General features: G+C 44.3%; 1 protein-coding gene across 7 annotated transcripts in view; it reads left to right on the top strand.

Annotated features, from left to right (window-relative positions):
- COL26A1 (collagen type XXVI alpha 1 chain) overlaps window positions 1-14,303 on the top strand; it is a 219,361-nt gene that overhangs the window by 17,096 nt on the left and 187,962 nt on the right. The gene's annotated exons all lie outside the window — the stretch shown is intronic.

Here is a 14,303-nt window from a genome sequence, read left to right as displayed (position 1 = left end):
CCCTGGGCATAAGCCTTGCATGAGAAGGCAGAACCTGAGTCTCAGTGCTACGTTTGCCTGTGGGGCTGCTTGTGTGAGGAAAGGGGCTGCAGGAATAGGCCCTGTATCCTTAATGACTATCTCTTAAGGCATACAAATGCAAACCATGTGTTGTAGAGTACCAGGTGCCAGATCCTGATCTGAGGGAGGCTATCTTACCAGAATCTAATTAAATTCCATTTTAGGATGTTTATACTCTGAGGATTGTGTGCATAGGTAACTGATTAGCCATTCCTATTCCCAGAGGTTAAAGAAATTGCTTTGCTTAGTCTTATTAGTGCTTTATTGCAGGAGATATATTTATACGTTGGGGAGCAAGTTATTTCTATTTATAATATCAAATACTGCACAGTACTGTTTACATTTATATAGTCTGATTCTGATCTCAGTTGCTCTCTTGTTAAGTCAGGAGTAAGTTCACTGAAATCAATAGCTACCCTGGTATAAAACTGGTGTGAGATGGAATTGGGCTCCTTGCATTTAGTTCCAACAGTTCTCGATCCTGGATTCTAGAGCAGGAACAAACAGCTAAGTTCAGAGGCAAGTGTTGATTGTGTTCATCAGAAACAAAAGTATATTTTAAACAAATACTTAAATGGCGTTTTGCCGTCCAGTTCCAGTCCTGCAGCTTTAGTGGGTGTGTCTCTAGAAAATCTGACCTTGAAATGAAAAGGGAAAACTATATAAAGGAACAACCCAGTCCTGTGAATGTCCTGGAAATATGAAGACAGGAGACTAGTCTGCAAGTGAGTATCCAACTGTGCAAAAATGTCTAGGCTCAGGGTTTTTCTTTCTTTTTAAATGGAGAGTTATCGGGTTTGCAAAAATGACATACTTGTAATTGTGCATGATTTCCATACTGCATGGATATCAAATGCCAAATTCCAGCCAGTCAGTCAACTTCAGCAAAGTTGAATTCCATGGATATTTTTTGTGTTTTCTTCCCTTCCTTCTGCCCCCAAAGTGAATGCCGGAAACCACTGTCCCCTCATTGATTACAACTCTCCCATATTACTGCAAAGTACTAGAATGCTTATAACAATAAGTCTTCGGGAAGAGGACTCACAAAGAAATGAAAGCCATTGTCTGCTTTTGAGAACTTAAAGCCATGGAATAGCTCCCTTCATTTTCATGATGATGGACCTGGTTCAGGCAGACAATTGATAGGCTTTGATTCAGTCATAACATGTCACTGGCAAGATGAGGGGAATCAGACATCCTATAGATAAAAAACAAGAACTCACCCCCCCTCCATGTCCTATATCTAATACCCCACGCACAAAGCTGCCTTAAACAGAATGTTATTAAGGTTGCAAAATCAAGCACTAAAAATGTAGGCAATGCCAGATTTATTTGGCCCTTTTGTGTGTATGCAGTATGATAGTCTTTAATTTTTTTCTCCACACAGAACCCCTGCCTCATTCACTGCACAGAAGGGACAGTGCTCACACAACCTTAATTCTGGCATTTCTTAACTTTTGAGGGCTTGACTTTTGCAACCTTAAGGTCCTTTAACATATTTTGTGTATAATTTTTCTAGGGCTTTTAAAAAAGCAAACTGAAAATAGAAATGCCAACCGGTGGCATCATATTGACACCTACATGGCTTATTAGCAGGGTCGAACTCTTCAGATGCACCCCACAGACCACTGCCACTTGAGCTAACTGAGCACATGATAGCAGTAGTAGGTTGGCATCCTCTATGTGGACCAGCACTGAAAGGGGATGAGACCCTTTGCAAGTGGGTTTCACAGATATTTGATGACATCAGAGGAATGGTGAGATGATGATCTTGGGTTCCATTCCAGGCTCTGGATGGAAGTGTTGGGCAAAGTTCCAAGCCTATCTCTTTTTCACCCCTTGCTCTTTATCCCAGTCCCATTCGTTTCACCTAGCCCATCCAGTCTCTGCTCCCAGGCTTCTCATCCCAATCCCAGTTTCTCCCATCCCCACAGCCCAGCTCCTCATCAGATCTGTCTGCCTTCCAGTCCCAGGCTTCCCTCTGGTTATCCTCAAATCTCAGTCTCCCTCACCTTTGTTTTCCATCCTGGCTCCCCTAGGTCTGACTCTTGTCTCTTGAGCAGTCAGTTCAGGCAATGTTGTCCTCCATGATGCATTGACCTAATAGATGGGGCACTGAGAGCACAGGAGAGGCAAGCTCCCTGCTCTAAGTTCTGGTGCCCAGACCTGGATGCAGTATGGCCTGGTGCAGCTGGGAGATGAAATTGCAGGGAAAGGCCTGCTCATCCCCCTGCAGCCCTGAGCTTGAACCTGCTCTGTGCAGGTGGAATCTTCAGGAAACTGCTGCAAAGCTAAGCATGTCTCTGCTGAGCATGTGCAAACAGCAGCTCTTCCCAAGGCTTAGAACTTGACCAAATTTGGGCAGACTTTCACAGGGAGGGCTCAGGCTATAGCTTTGAAACTAAAGCCACCCACCTGCCAAAGTTCAAGTCCCAACCCCAAGGCACAGAGGTGCTAGAGCTTCTCAACGGAAAGGTTGCCGAACTCTGTTAACGTGGGCAATACAATGTGTTTGTCCTTGGCCTTGTTCCTGTAACCGTTCCCTGAACTGTTTTGGCTGAAATTTTCCAAAAAGAGCTCAGCCTGAGGGAGAGAGACATCCAGCATGGAAAACTTCAGCCTAAATGGTTAGCTTGGCAATGGTACAAGCAGGGAAGTGTAAGGCAACCCTAATAATAGATGTGACCAGCTCTGCCTATAAATTGAGCCTTCTTGTGGATACGTCTGAGCTACTTATGTGCTACTCTTGCTTATTATAACATCCAGAGGTTGAACATCTATTGAACCAAAGATAAGCTGTCTTCTGCCTTTACAGTAGAGCAGTTCTATTTTGTCCATAGAGTGGACTCCTACTTACTTACTGAGGACCACCTGCCACTTCTTCTGCCTCTCTGATTTGTTTTCAGTGCATTTATTCTGTGCTCCTTAGTGTCTGGCATGTGGGGTTTATGCTGTGGAGAACATTCTATATCCAGGTCACATGGAGCAGGAGCAGCTGCAGAATAAAGCTATTGTGAAGACTGTTACCAGATCCTGGCCCACTTTTTGTTTAGCTAGTTAATGTACAGAAGGAATTTGGAACATAATTGGTCAAAACTTGCATCAAATACTCAATTTACACCATTTTTAACGCCATCATGAAGTTCTCTCTACTGCTGTGTTTCTATACAGAAACTTTTGTCCTCCAAGCAGATACGTTCTGGTGGGATGAAGTAAGTCTCTGTACACCTGTAGATGCCAACGTCTAAACTTTGGTGGTGGTGTTAATACCAAAACTTGTTGTTTAAGGGAGATTAGATCCATTATTCTTAACATGGTTCTTATTACCCAGGGGCTCAGTTCTATCCTCACTGCTAAAGACTGTGCTGTTTCTAGGCTCTTAAAAACGTTATAGTAATTTCCTCAACTAGGTAATTTCATTTATTGCAGGGGAGTAAGGTGCAACTTTGTGTCACTTCTTATGAATGTTAATGAGCTCAACCCTGGGAGTAATGGCATAGGAAAGTCAGCTGCCACATTACAAACCCAGCAAATCACAGTTAAGAACACTTGGCCTCAGGAGCAGCTGAAGCGTACAGCCAGTGTGGAGACCAAGTTAATTTTCCACCGCTAAAGTAGAGGATTCCCTTAGGAGTAAAGGCCTGTGCCAAATGTTCTTAATTCTCTGATTGACAAAACAGAGCGAGAGAGAGTTGAAATCCCTCACTCCTTTCCTCTCCAGATGGCTCCATTCCTTTACCTGGATAAATAATGCTGCTCATCTTCCAAAGGTTTCCTACCACTCTCGCAGTGCCTGGGCAGCGATTGACTGTTCTGAAGATCTTCTGCCACTTTTCCTTCCTCCAGAGCTAATATCCATGATCGTAACAGCCTTTTTCTGGGTATAAATAATAGCTATTGTCTCCCTTGGCCTTGCCCACCCCAAATGCTAGTGTCTAAAGATTTAGTTTTTCCACCTTTGCCTTCTGTAAAACAGTTTCATGGTTCCAATACCCCCAAGGACGGAACTGGTTGTTTTTTGCCTTTCTGGCTTTCCAATGCACCCATCACTGTAGTTTCTAGGCATAGAGTTATGTGAGCTTCATATGTCATTATGAACAGGACAGCGTGTTGCAAGTCTTTACGAAGGTTAGGAAGTATAAACTAGCGGGTAGGTCACTGGAACTGGGGTGATCTGGATTCAGTGCCTTCGCTCAGCCATGTACTTCATTGGTGACCTTGGGTGGATAATGGATCTAATCTCCCTTAAATCACAAGTTTTGGTATTAACCCTTAATTTACTCCGTACTTCAGTATCTCATCTGTAAAAATGGTGGCCCTGTTTCCTTAATCACAGGAGTGAAGATACAATCCATTAATGAGTGTGAGGTGCTGGGATGTTGTGGTTGTGATGCTGGCAGACCAAGGCCCCGGGCTCACTCAATGCGTAGCTGGAAACCAGTCTTGCTTACCTGTGTCTTCGCATTATCAAAATAGATATTAGACCTTAAGTTGATAAGAATGTGTTTCATAAAATGCTTGTGGGAGGCTGCATGTATTGTTCTCCCTCAACAATACTCAATGTTCTAAACCGAGAGCAAGCATTTGCGTTGTAAACCTCTGACTATGTAACTCATGAAACTGGGGTAACAAGCCTTGTGGAATGCAAATGATGGTCTCTAACAAGAAGATGTTAAATCCTGTTCATTAAATGCAAACAAGCCATTGTGCGAGATCAAGGATTAAAGCCTTTAAGTGCATTCCTCCCCAGATCCCATGAAGGAGGGACCTGCATGGAAACTTGCTATCAGCTTGATTTCTGAAGGAAGAACATATAAAAATGATCATCTCTTTGCTGTTAGAACTCTCTGAGCCAGAGACTCTAAACTAAAGTGAGACATCCCCTCTTCCCCCCCCCCCCCCAGGGATATCCCTGGGTTTGCCCTCAAAGACCTTTTGAATTGACAGATCACTACAACTCTGTCACTTTTTTAAGTTTTAGATTGAAGCTCATTTGTGTTTATATGCTTGCTTGCTTGCTTTTAACCTGTAAATAAGACTTTTTCTTAACTAATAAACCTTTAATTAGTTTTTATTGCAGAATTGGCTACAGATATTGTCTGAGATCTAAGATAATTGATCTGGGGTAAATGATTGGTCTCTTGGGACTGGGAACAACCTGAATATTTTGTGGGGTTTTTTTTTTGGTGGAAGTGGCCATTTATTGCCAAGTCTAGCTTGCCTGGGTATCAAGATAGACTGGAGCCTGAGGAGACTGACTCCATGGTAAGACTGTTGTATTTCAGGAGTTCACATTTCTTACTGGGTTGGTGAACACACTACCAGTCTGGGGTGTCTGCCCTGTTTTGACAGTCTGCCTTGAGGCAGGCATTCACACTCGCGAGCCACTCCAGATAGCGTGACTGTGGTGATAAGGGCCAGGTACATATCTACATGCTAGACATGGACCTAAACAACCCCCCCAAATCTGAGCATCCCTGAACTTTGGACAAATTGGCACCTGGTTCTGACCTTTCCTTGAAACAGCTGAACTGTAACCCTGGACACCTCTTCACTTGGGGGAAGTTCAGCTCTGTCTTGTGAAATGTTTAAAGAGGGGATCAAGCTTGTTGCTATCCAGCTTAGAACCATTCTCGCCGGCAGAACACGTTGAACTCTTTCTAGTCAGGTCACAGCATTAAAGACAGCAAGTCAGGCACGGCCTAATGATGGAGGGTAGGGTGAAAGTATGTTTATGTGAATAAGAGGGGAATAGTGTGTGGCTATGTGTGAAGAGAAAGTCTAGGTGCCTGGCAGCCTTCAGATCGGCGATTTCTTGGCATGCACAGGAGCAGCTTCTGCTGCCAGTCTCGGATATATAAATAACTGACTCCTTCCAACTGTAGGCTTTGCAGTGCAATGTATGGATTGCTGTTCTGGCAAGGCATGTAGGACACTGTGCTATTTACAAAGAGCATGGGCATGGTTTACTTTCGTTGGAGTCAATCAGCATCTTTTTCTCACTAAAAGTCAGCGACCTTTGATTTTTATTGAAATTCCTTTCCAGTATTGCAGGGAAATTGATCGCGCCAGTGAAAAATGTTATGAGGAAACGCAGGAAAGTCTCTCTACTTCTCAAAACACTCCTACTGTTTTCTGCGCCCTAAATGTTGCTCTATGCTAAGTATAACATACAGTTTGTTATCCTTATGAAAACAAAAAGATAATTCAGTGCAGTTGTTTACACAGCTAAAAGCTATAGGGCAACCTACAAGCAACAGAAACACCAACTTTGTAGCAGAGGCTCAGTAGGGTGCAATCAACTTTTGTCCAAATTCACAAGACAGGTGTTGGTAAAAACCATCCTTCTAGAACAGATACAATTACAAGATATTTTGCTGCTTTCCTCTGTCTCAGCCCAGTCTAGCTGACTGATCAGTAATGCCTGACTTCTTGTATTGCATGTACCATGTATGTGCTGCTTGTGGGTGGGTGGCACAGAAGCCGTGATATCTCCTTTCACTTGGCTCTGCACCAAGATAAATGGTCTAGCTTCTAGGACTGTTTGAAAGTGCAGTGCATTGGACTAGTGTGAACTGGTCACATTGTTTAAGGGTGTTATCCAGTTGTCACTGGCGCTTGTGTCTACATTATCCAGTTTGCTGAGTACATGAGACAGAAGGTCCTGCGTACTGCATACTGTAGTCTTTCTTTCTTTTTATTTTTTTTTAAGGGACATGGTACTATTTCAGTTTCCAATTATGAAATTGAAGCATGGTTCCCCAGCGAAAAGGGGGACTAAGTAAGAACGTAACTGCTTTCAGTTCTAAGCTGTAGCCTTTTGACTAAAACCTGAGGCTGGATTAAACTCGGAGGCTGAGTTCGTATTGTTTCATAGACTAAACCAATCTACGTTTGCTGCTGTGGACGGGACTTCTTGTTTGCTTTAGCCGTACAGTCTTTAGTTGTGCTTAAAATGGAAAAAGTTAAGTATTTGCAAATATTTATTCTAGGGCAGTGGGTTTAAAAAACTGTATATTTGCAAACCTCCTTGCTTTTTTGTATTGTTCATTTGTCTCTCTCCTATCTGTCTTCACTCCCTTCCCCCCCAGTGAAATAGCTTTTTGGTTACTCCAAGCCAATACAATTAAACTAGTCGTTAATTTGCTGTTGAGAGCTGGGTATATGGCCTCTTTTGGAGGTCAGAATGTCTTAGACAGCTGCACTTGTGTTACCTCTGATTCTCCCTCCCTCTGTTGTCCCTTCTGTTCTCTCTTATTGCAGGATTGCTGGCTGTGCAGAAATTTTAGGAAGAAATATGACCCTAGAGACTCTTGCCTGAGGTTTTTCATCCAAACAGGGGTTCTAAAGAGATGGCTTTCCCAACCTGCTCTATGCCACGGTCAAAAGCTTTACCCCCTTCCGTGTGTCTGGCTTTATTAATACAGAAATTGACAATAATGAAGTGCAGCTCAAGCCTTCTGTCCAGGGTTGGCTGCTCTTTGAGTTCCTCCCTCAGGACTGCTCAGCCCACACCCTAGATAGTCAGTCAGCCTCTCTGTCATCTCCCTTATGTCCAGGTGGGGTAATGAGTCATCTGCCTTAGTGAGACAACAGAATCCATTTAACCCTTTCTGGGCATCTGCTAACAGGGTGTGTTAGGCAAAAGCCTCCAGCCTGTTAACACTATTGAACCTCCTAACAGGTCTCTGCCCAAACAGGCTTGAACAGAGTTGAGTTTGCTACCACTTGACATCCTGGAATGTCTGAGCTAACATGTTTGTAGCCCTCCCTCATCTTCCCACTCTACACCGTAAATCTCCTAAGTATCAGAGGGGGAGCCGTGTTAGTCTGTAGCCACAAAAACAATGAGAAGTCCGGTGGCACCTTAAAGACTAACAGATTTATTTGGGCAGGAGCTTTCGTGGGTAAAAAACCCCACTTCTTTGGAGTGAAAATTAGATACTGGCATAGATACTGGCACACTTGTAGAACACGTCAATCTCCCTGGACATTCAATAGCAGATTTAAAAGTAGCCATCCTTCAACAAAAAAACCTTCAAAAATAGATTTCAAAGAGCAACTGCAGAGCTACAATTCATTTGCAAACTTGACACCATTGATTTGGGCTTGAATAGGGACTGGGAGTGACTGGCTCACTACAAAAGCAATTCTACCTCTCTGGGTATTGACACCTCCTCGTCAATTATTGGGAGTGGATCACATCCACCCTGACTGAATTGGCCTTGTCAACACTGGTTCTCCACTTGTAAGGCAACTCCTTTCTCTTCATGTGCTAGTATATCTATGCCTGTATCTGTAATCTTCACTCCATGCAGCTGAAGAAGTGAGGTTTTTTTCCCATGTAAATTCATGCCCAAATAAATGTTAAGTCTTTTTAAGATGTCACCATGCTCCTGGTTGTTTTTGTAAATCTCCTAGGATGTCTAATGGCGTCTCTCTAATGTTGTCGGCTAGGATTGAGAAACAACACACTCTACTCTATGGCCCCAAGCTTGAGTTTTCTAAATCAATGGCTAACAAACTACAGTCTACAGTTCCCCCAGCCGTCCATGGAAGCCTTCCTGGTGGTCTGCAGAATGGAACATTTTTCAAGAATTAAATTAGGGTGGGTGGAGAGTGTTTCTCGTGAAGTGGCGTGCAGAATGGAAAAGCTGGAGAGCCACTACTCTAAACTATTCAGTGGAGTATAAATTCTGTAAGGCATTTTGCTAAACATATCAACGATGGACACATTTAAGATCTAGCAGCTCCATCCTTAAAGGAGCTGTAATTTGGGTCATTACATTTACTTGGCTTGAGTCTCCTCTTTGCATAAGCAATAACACGTTCTCTGTCATCCTGGACCTCTGCCAGTAAAACTCCTAAACCTTTCTTACTAGCATCTGTCTATAATGTAAAGGGTCATTTATCGTCTGTGTGTAAGCAAAGACTGAGGTCTTTCATCACTTTTAGTCTGAGGCACTGCAATGCCTGCTCACACTCTGGGGACTGTTCCTACTGAGACTGTGGCTTTGAAAGGAGAAATCTCTCCTTAGGTCTTAAAGTCATTGCACTACTATAGCACATGGCCCCTAAATTCTAGATGTTATCATTCTGGTAGGCCCGACAGTGATCTAGATGGGTTCTTGTCGTTTTATCATGACTCTCTTCTTCTAGTCCACGGTAAAATACTCAGGGATAAACATTTTCTCTTTAACTGATATGCTTGAGCCCACATAGATCAACTTACTTACTGGGAAAATAATTCTTAATTGAAAAGCTTTTCCAGGCACCAATTCACTTTGCAGTAAGTTAATGCAAGTGATCCCATTCCAATTCCCATGAAAGCACAGGCCTTTACCGCTGGAGTTCAAGGGCTAAGCCGATCAGCTGTAAGCAGTGTCAGGCTACTCTCCCTTTGTGTGGTCGGGTCACCCTAAACACCCTTGCCCAGGTTTTCATGGCCACCAGTGATGATTCAAAGCCAAATTCCCATTGACCTGGGTAAGTACCAAGCTGCCATTCTTGCCTGAAAATCTCCCCCGAAAAGCAGGCCCGCGCTCACACGCTATTCTCTCGTGTGGGTGCATGCATGTGTGGGTGCATGCATGTGTGGGTGCATGCATGTGTGGGAAATGCACTCTAATTGCAGCCATTTTTGACTAATCCACAAGAAGTGCCCTGAATACAGACTGGGGTTCCTCACTGTATTCTTAAAGACATGGCCCATAGAAAACAGTTTTACTTCACAATACACATCTACAATCCATCCATTGCCACCTAGCTGTGCTAAATAGTTTGGTTCCTAAAGTAAGGGGACAATATTCCTTAGGGGGGCCCAAAATGCAGTGTTTGGGTCTGGCTGTAAACTAGCCAAAGGCAGAAGGCAATATTGGTTGGTCTTTAATCTTTTTTTAAATGACAGATCCAAATGGCTGCTGTTGCTTTTTGCACCAAGGTGGCCTAGTACCACCTCCTTTCTAGCATGTTACCCATCCATTTCCAGAGCCTGCATTTTTCTCCACCCATGTTGTGCCCTTGGGAATACCAAGATCCCATGCTGTCATCCGATGTATTGGATTTCAGTCTCCATGAAGTCATGAGCTTCTCTGGTGTGCTACAGAGAAACCCTTTGTCCAGGCAAGTGAAAAAGAAACACAAAAGGGAGTTGGATTTGTTTCTCTCAGAGTGAAACAGGAGTAAGTCCACTGAAGTCAGAGTTATAGTAACATAAAAGCCGTGTGGGGAGAATCAAACTCACTGTCATTTCAGTTAAACACCTCTGCAACGTAACAGAAGCATTTTTCTCTTCCAATCTGTTCTCCTGGGCTCATTGAAATCAATAGAAGAAAGTTCAGAGGGAGTTGGGGGGGAGGTTTATAACTATAGGGATATTGCCTATAACGGAGAGTCGTCAATTCAACGAGCCTTTATTGGCAGGGCAAACCAGAAAAGTGTGCTCAAGTCTAAGGAGAAACCCTGAGCTACAGGAGGTGTGTGATAAAGAAGATCTGCCCAGGATAAGGCTACATAGTGCGTTTTTTGGCTTGTTCCCTTGTGTCCATTTGTCAGTAATGTTCAGTCTTCATCTGTAGCAGATTGCTGCGTAGTGCAATGTCTCCTTTCTCCCAGGGCTAGGAACCATTTTTCCTTGTTGAATATTAATGAGAAGCCTTTTATGGTGCCTGATGATTTGGGGAAATGTATTTGTTTTTTTCTTTCGCTCCCTCCTTCTATTTTGCACACTTGCTTTGCATGACATGAAGCGTGTGTTCATATGGTGGTTTGGACAGCTGTGTGTGGGGATTGTACGATTAACTGCAAGTGCCGTGCTAAACACGTACATGGGGGAAGCACTACACAGCCATACCTTTCTTGCACTCAAATGGAAACTCTTGGTGCTTTGCTGTACATGTGGTGATAATGCCCCAGAACAGAGAACCCTGTCCTGCAGTCCTTCAGCAAATCCTGCCATTAAGGCTGAGAGCTGAAATGGAGCTAACCACAGTATAATGTGTATTTTCTAGTCCAATCTGAAACCAACTCCTTTCTCCAGTCCTCTCCCCACCCCATCTTTGTTACATGCTCCCTCTTTCTTTCTCCTTAATCTTAACTCATGGAAGCTGTTCACAGCCCATTAAAGGATCAAATATCTTCAGAGGATGATTGGAGCTTTCATTAACATTTTTCCGTCTTGCAGTTCAATTCCCTATGTAGGAAACCCTGACTTAAAGCATGATTCAGAGGGTAGCAATGCCATTTGGATGTTATGGAGTTTGGATCCAGAGCCCAGATATTAGTATTGTGTATTTGTACGAAGCAGGATGTCTCTTCTCCCCAGACGTTCACTGGAATTCAGTTGGAACATCATCTTTGCAAGCTACATGCTTTGTATCTTTAAACGTTACAGCCCGATGTGGTCAAAGCTGAGTTGCTCCTATAAAAGAGATCTGGGCATATGAATAAATGACGCAGCACTGATAATCTTGCTTGTTTTACGGCCATCAAAATCTTCATTCTGTGATGTGGGATTGTACCGCATATGGCAATGCAAACAAGTATTATCTCTTCATTTAAATCTTTAACATAGTTTCCTACTTAGGTTCTCCTGATTCCTCTGCCCAAGGTTGCTTGGCAAGAATCCCCCAAAGTGACAGCTGGAGCGGTGAAACTACTGTAGGCCTTTTCCCACAGTGGAGTCCTGCAGCGTCAACTGTTTTCCAGCCTCTAGAGAGAGGACCTAATGGCATGAGCTCACATTAATACCCATCTGAGTCAAGCGATAAAAATAGGCCTGAAAAATACTGCAGAATACTAATAAAACTCTGAGAGAAATGGCTCTCCAATTCCCGCACATCACTTAGTCACATCCCAAGTATTTCCCAGGCTTGTAACACGTGGGTGTGATGGGTTGGACCCCTTAAGGTGCCACCTGACGTGTTGGGATATCACTGAGCTCACCTGTTCTGCCAGCCAGGACCCCCTTTTTTACCTCTCTTGCTGAGCCAGGCTATCAAGCCTCCTCCAGCACACATGCAGGCAGGGCCACACCCAGCTGCAGAATGACCCAGATCAGCTCTGGGAAGCCTCAGTTTAAGGGACTTGCCCCAGCATTCAGGTGTCCACCTCCCTTGGAGTGCAGACCCAATGGTAAATTATGAAATCTGCCTCCCCGCTCAATGTGGAGGAAGGTATTCACAGCCTCTTACCCTCCCCCACAATTATGAATTGCACAAATGGGGTTATACTATAAACAAGAAATAAGTTTACTAACTACAAAAGGTGAATTTTAAGTGTCTAAAGAGAGAGCAAACATAACAAAGCAAATTACTAAGCAAATAAAACAAAACACGCATCCTAAGCTTCTTTCACTAAAGAAATTGGTTCCAAACAGTAATTGCTCACCCTAAATATTGTCACAGGTAGATTATAGAAAGTCTTGAAAGGCAGCTGCACTGGCCTGCAGCTGGAGGTTTCAGGTATTTCCACTCACAGACTGGATGCCCTCCCAGCCTGGGTTCAACCCTTCTCCCCTCAGTGCAGTTCTTGCTTCCAGGTGTTTTTCAGTGTCTCTTTGGGTGGGGAGGCAGAAGAGAACCACGATGATGTCGCTCCCCTGCCTTCTTGTGTAGGGTGGGAACCCTTTGTCTCCCAGTGGAAGAACACTGGCATTCCAGGGGGTGGGTTCAATCCCAGGTGACTCAGACCCATGTCTCTGCAGGGCTGTGGCAGCCATTACTCGTAGGCTGTCTGGAGTTCTCAGGAAGATTAAGCTCTTTCACAGTCCATTGTCTTTGCTAATGGGCTGGTTGGGGGTGACACCCAAAGTAGCATAGTTGAAATACAAATGCATAGTCAATATGCTTAACTTCAGATACAGAAATGCCACAGGCATACAAAGTGGATAATCATAGAATCTCAGGGTTGGAAGGGACCTCAGGAGGTCATCTAGTCCAACCCCCAATCACATTCAGTAACTGATAACCTTTCCAATGATATCTTACATGAGCCATCTTGCATAAAGTACATCTCAGTTATGTCCTATTCATATCATAAGCTTATTTTCATAAAGAATATGGAGTGAAATGTCACAGTGGGTTCCCTTGAGGTGCGGGGAGGGTGACCAGACAGCAAGTGTGAAAAATTGGGACAGGGATGAAGGGGAGTAATAGGTGCCTATATAAGACAAAGCCCTGAATATCAGGACTGTCCCTATAAAATCAGGACATCTGGTCACCCTAAGGGGGGGGCGGGTGGCATGCTAGCTCAGAGTCAAAGGGAGCAACATCGGCAAGAAAAGCTGCGTGGGTTTTGGATCGCCGCTGTTTATGGGCTCCCATGGCTGCAGGTGAAGCAGTGGCAGCTGTTTGAAAGCCACTCCCTCCCTTCCCTGTTCCCACAGCAGCTGCCAGCCCTGTTTGTAGCTGTGGGGTCGGACGACTGATTCTCTGCTCTGATCCTGCAGCACTTGATGTAGCTCTTCGAATGCATTCATCCCAGCCCTGTGGAGCTACAGGGGCGAGTCTCCCCCTCGCTTTGAAGATCATGGAGCCTCCTGGAGAGATGGCAGGAGGATCAACAACAGGAAATAAATTAGAAAGCAGAGGCGGGAGGAAAGAACAGAAGCTGAAAAGGACAAAGGAAAGGCAGGCGAGAGAGACTGGCCAGAGAATGGGAACAGGGAAGAGTAGGTTGCAGGAGGGAGTGCACCTATGTGCACAGGGGTAGGGCAATTCAAGCAAACGAGGTTGGGGACCCTTGTCGTACCTACAGAAGGAAGGATTGGCTACACTGGGTGCTTCGCTCTGGTGTAGCTGTACAGGTGCTGATCCCGCACTAGAGTTTGAAACCTGGGTAAGCCATGCTGGAAGAAGTCTCGCTTAACATCAGTGGAGCGCATCTACTTTAAGTGTTTGCATCAGTACAACTATGTTGGTGCAGTGACAACACTGCAATCCCCCCAGGGTAAAACATCCGAAGGCACCATCCTTCTTGTTCCTCAAAAGCTGATGGCCATGAACAATACTTTTTTTTTTGAAGGGCACCTGCTATCTTAAATACTGAGGCCCAGGATCCTTTTGTGGGCGTCTTGTGCCTGCAAAGCTCCCTCCTGTATTTTGAGCCTGAAGGTTACCCTTAGGCTCAATTTGGACGCCTCCCACTGCTCTCCCTGATTTTTGCACTCTGGTCAGGTAGGAATGTGAGGACTCATCCACTGCCTCTGTTCAGATACAAGAGCAAAAATGTGGGCACAGGTTTGG

The sequence above is a fragment of the Mauremys reevesii genome, linkage group 20 (assembly GCF_016161935.1).
Source record: "Mauremys reevesii isolate NIE-2019 linkage group 20, ASM1616193v1, whole genome shotgun sequence".
NCBI classification, from domain to species: Eukaryota; Metazoa; Chordata; order Testudines; family Geoemydidae; genus Mauremys; species Mauremys reevesii.
The sequence above is the reverse complement of the archived record's forward strand: the minus strand, read 5'-3'. Positions and strand labels throughout refer to the sequence as shown.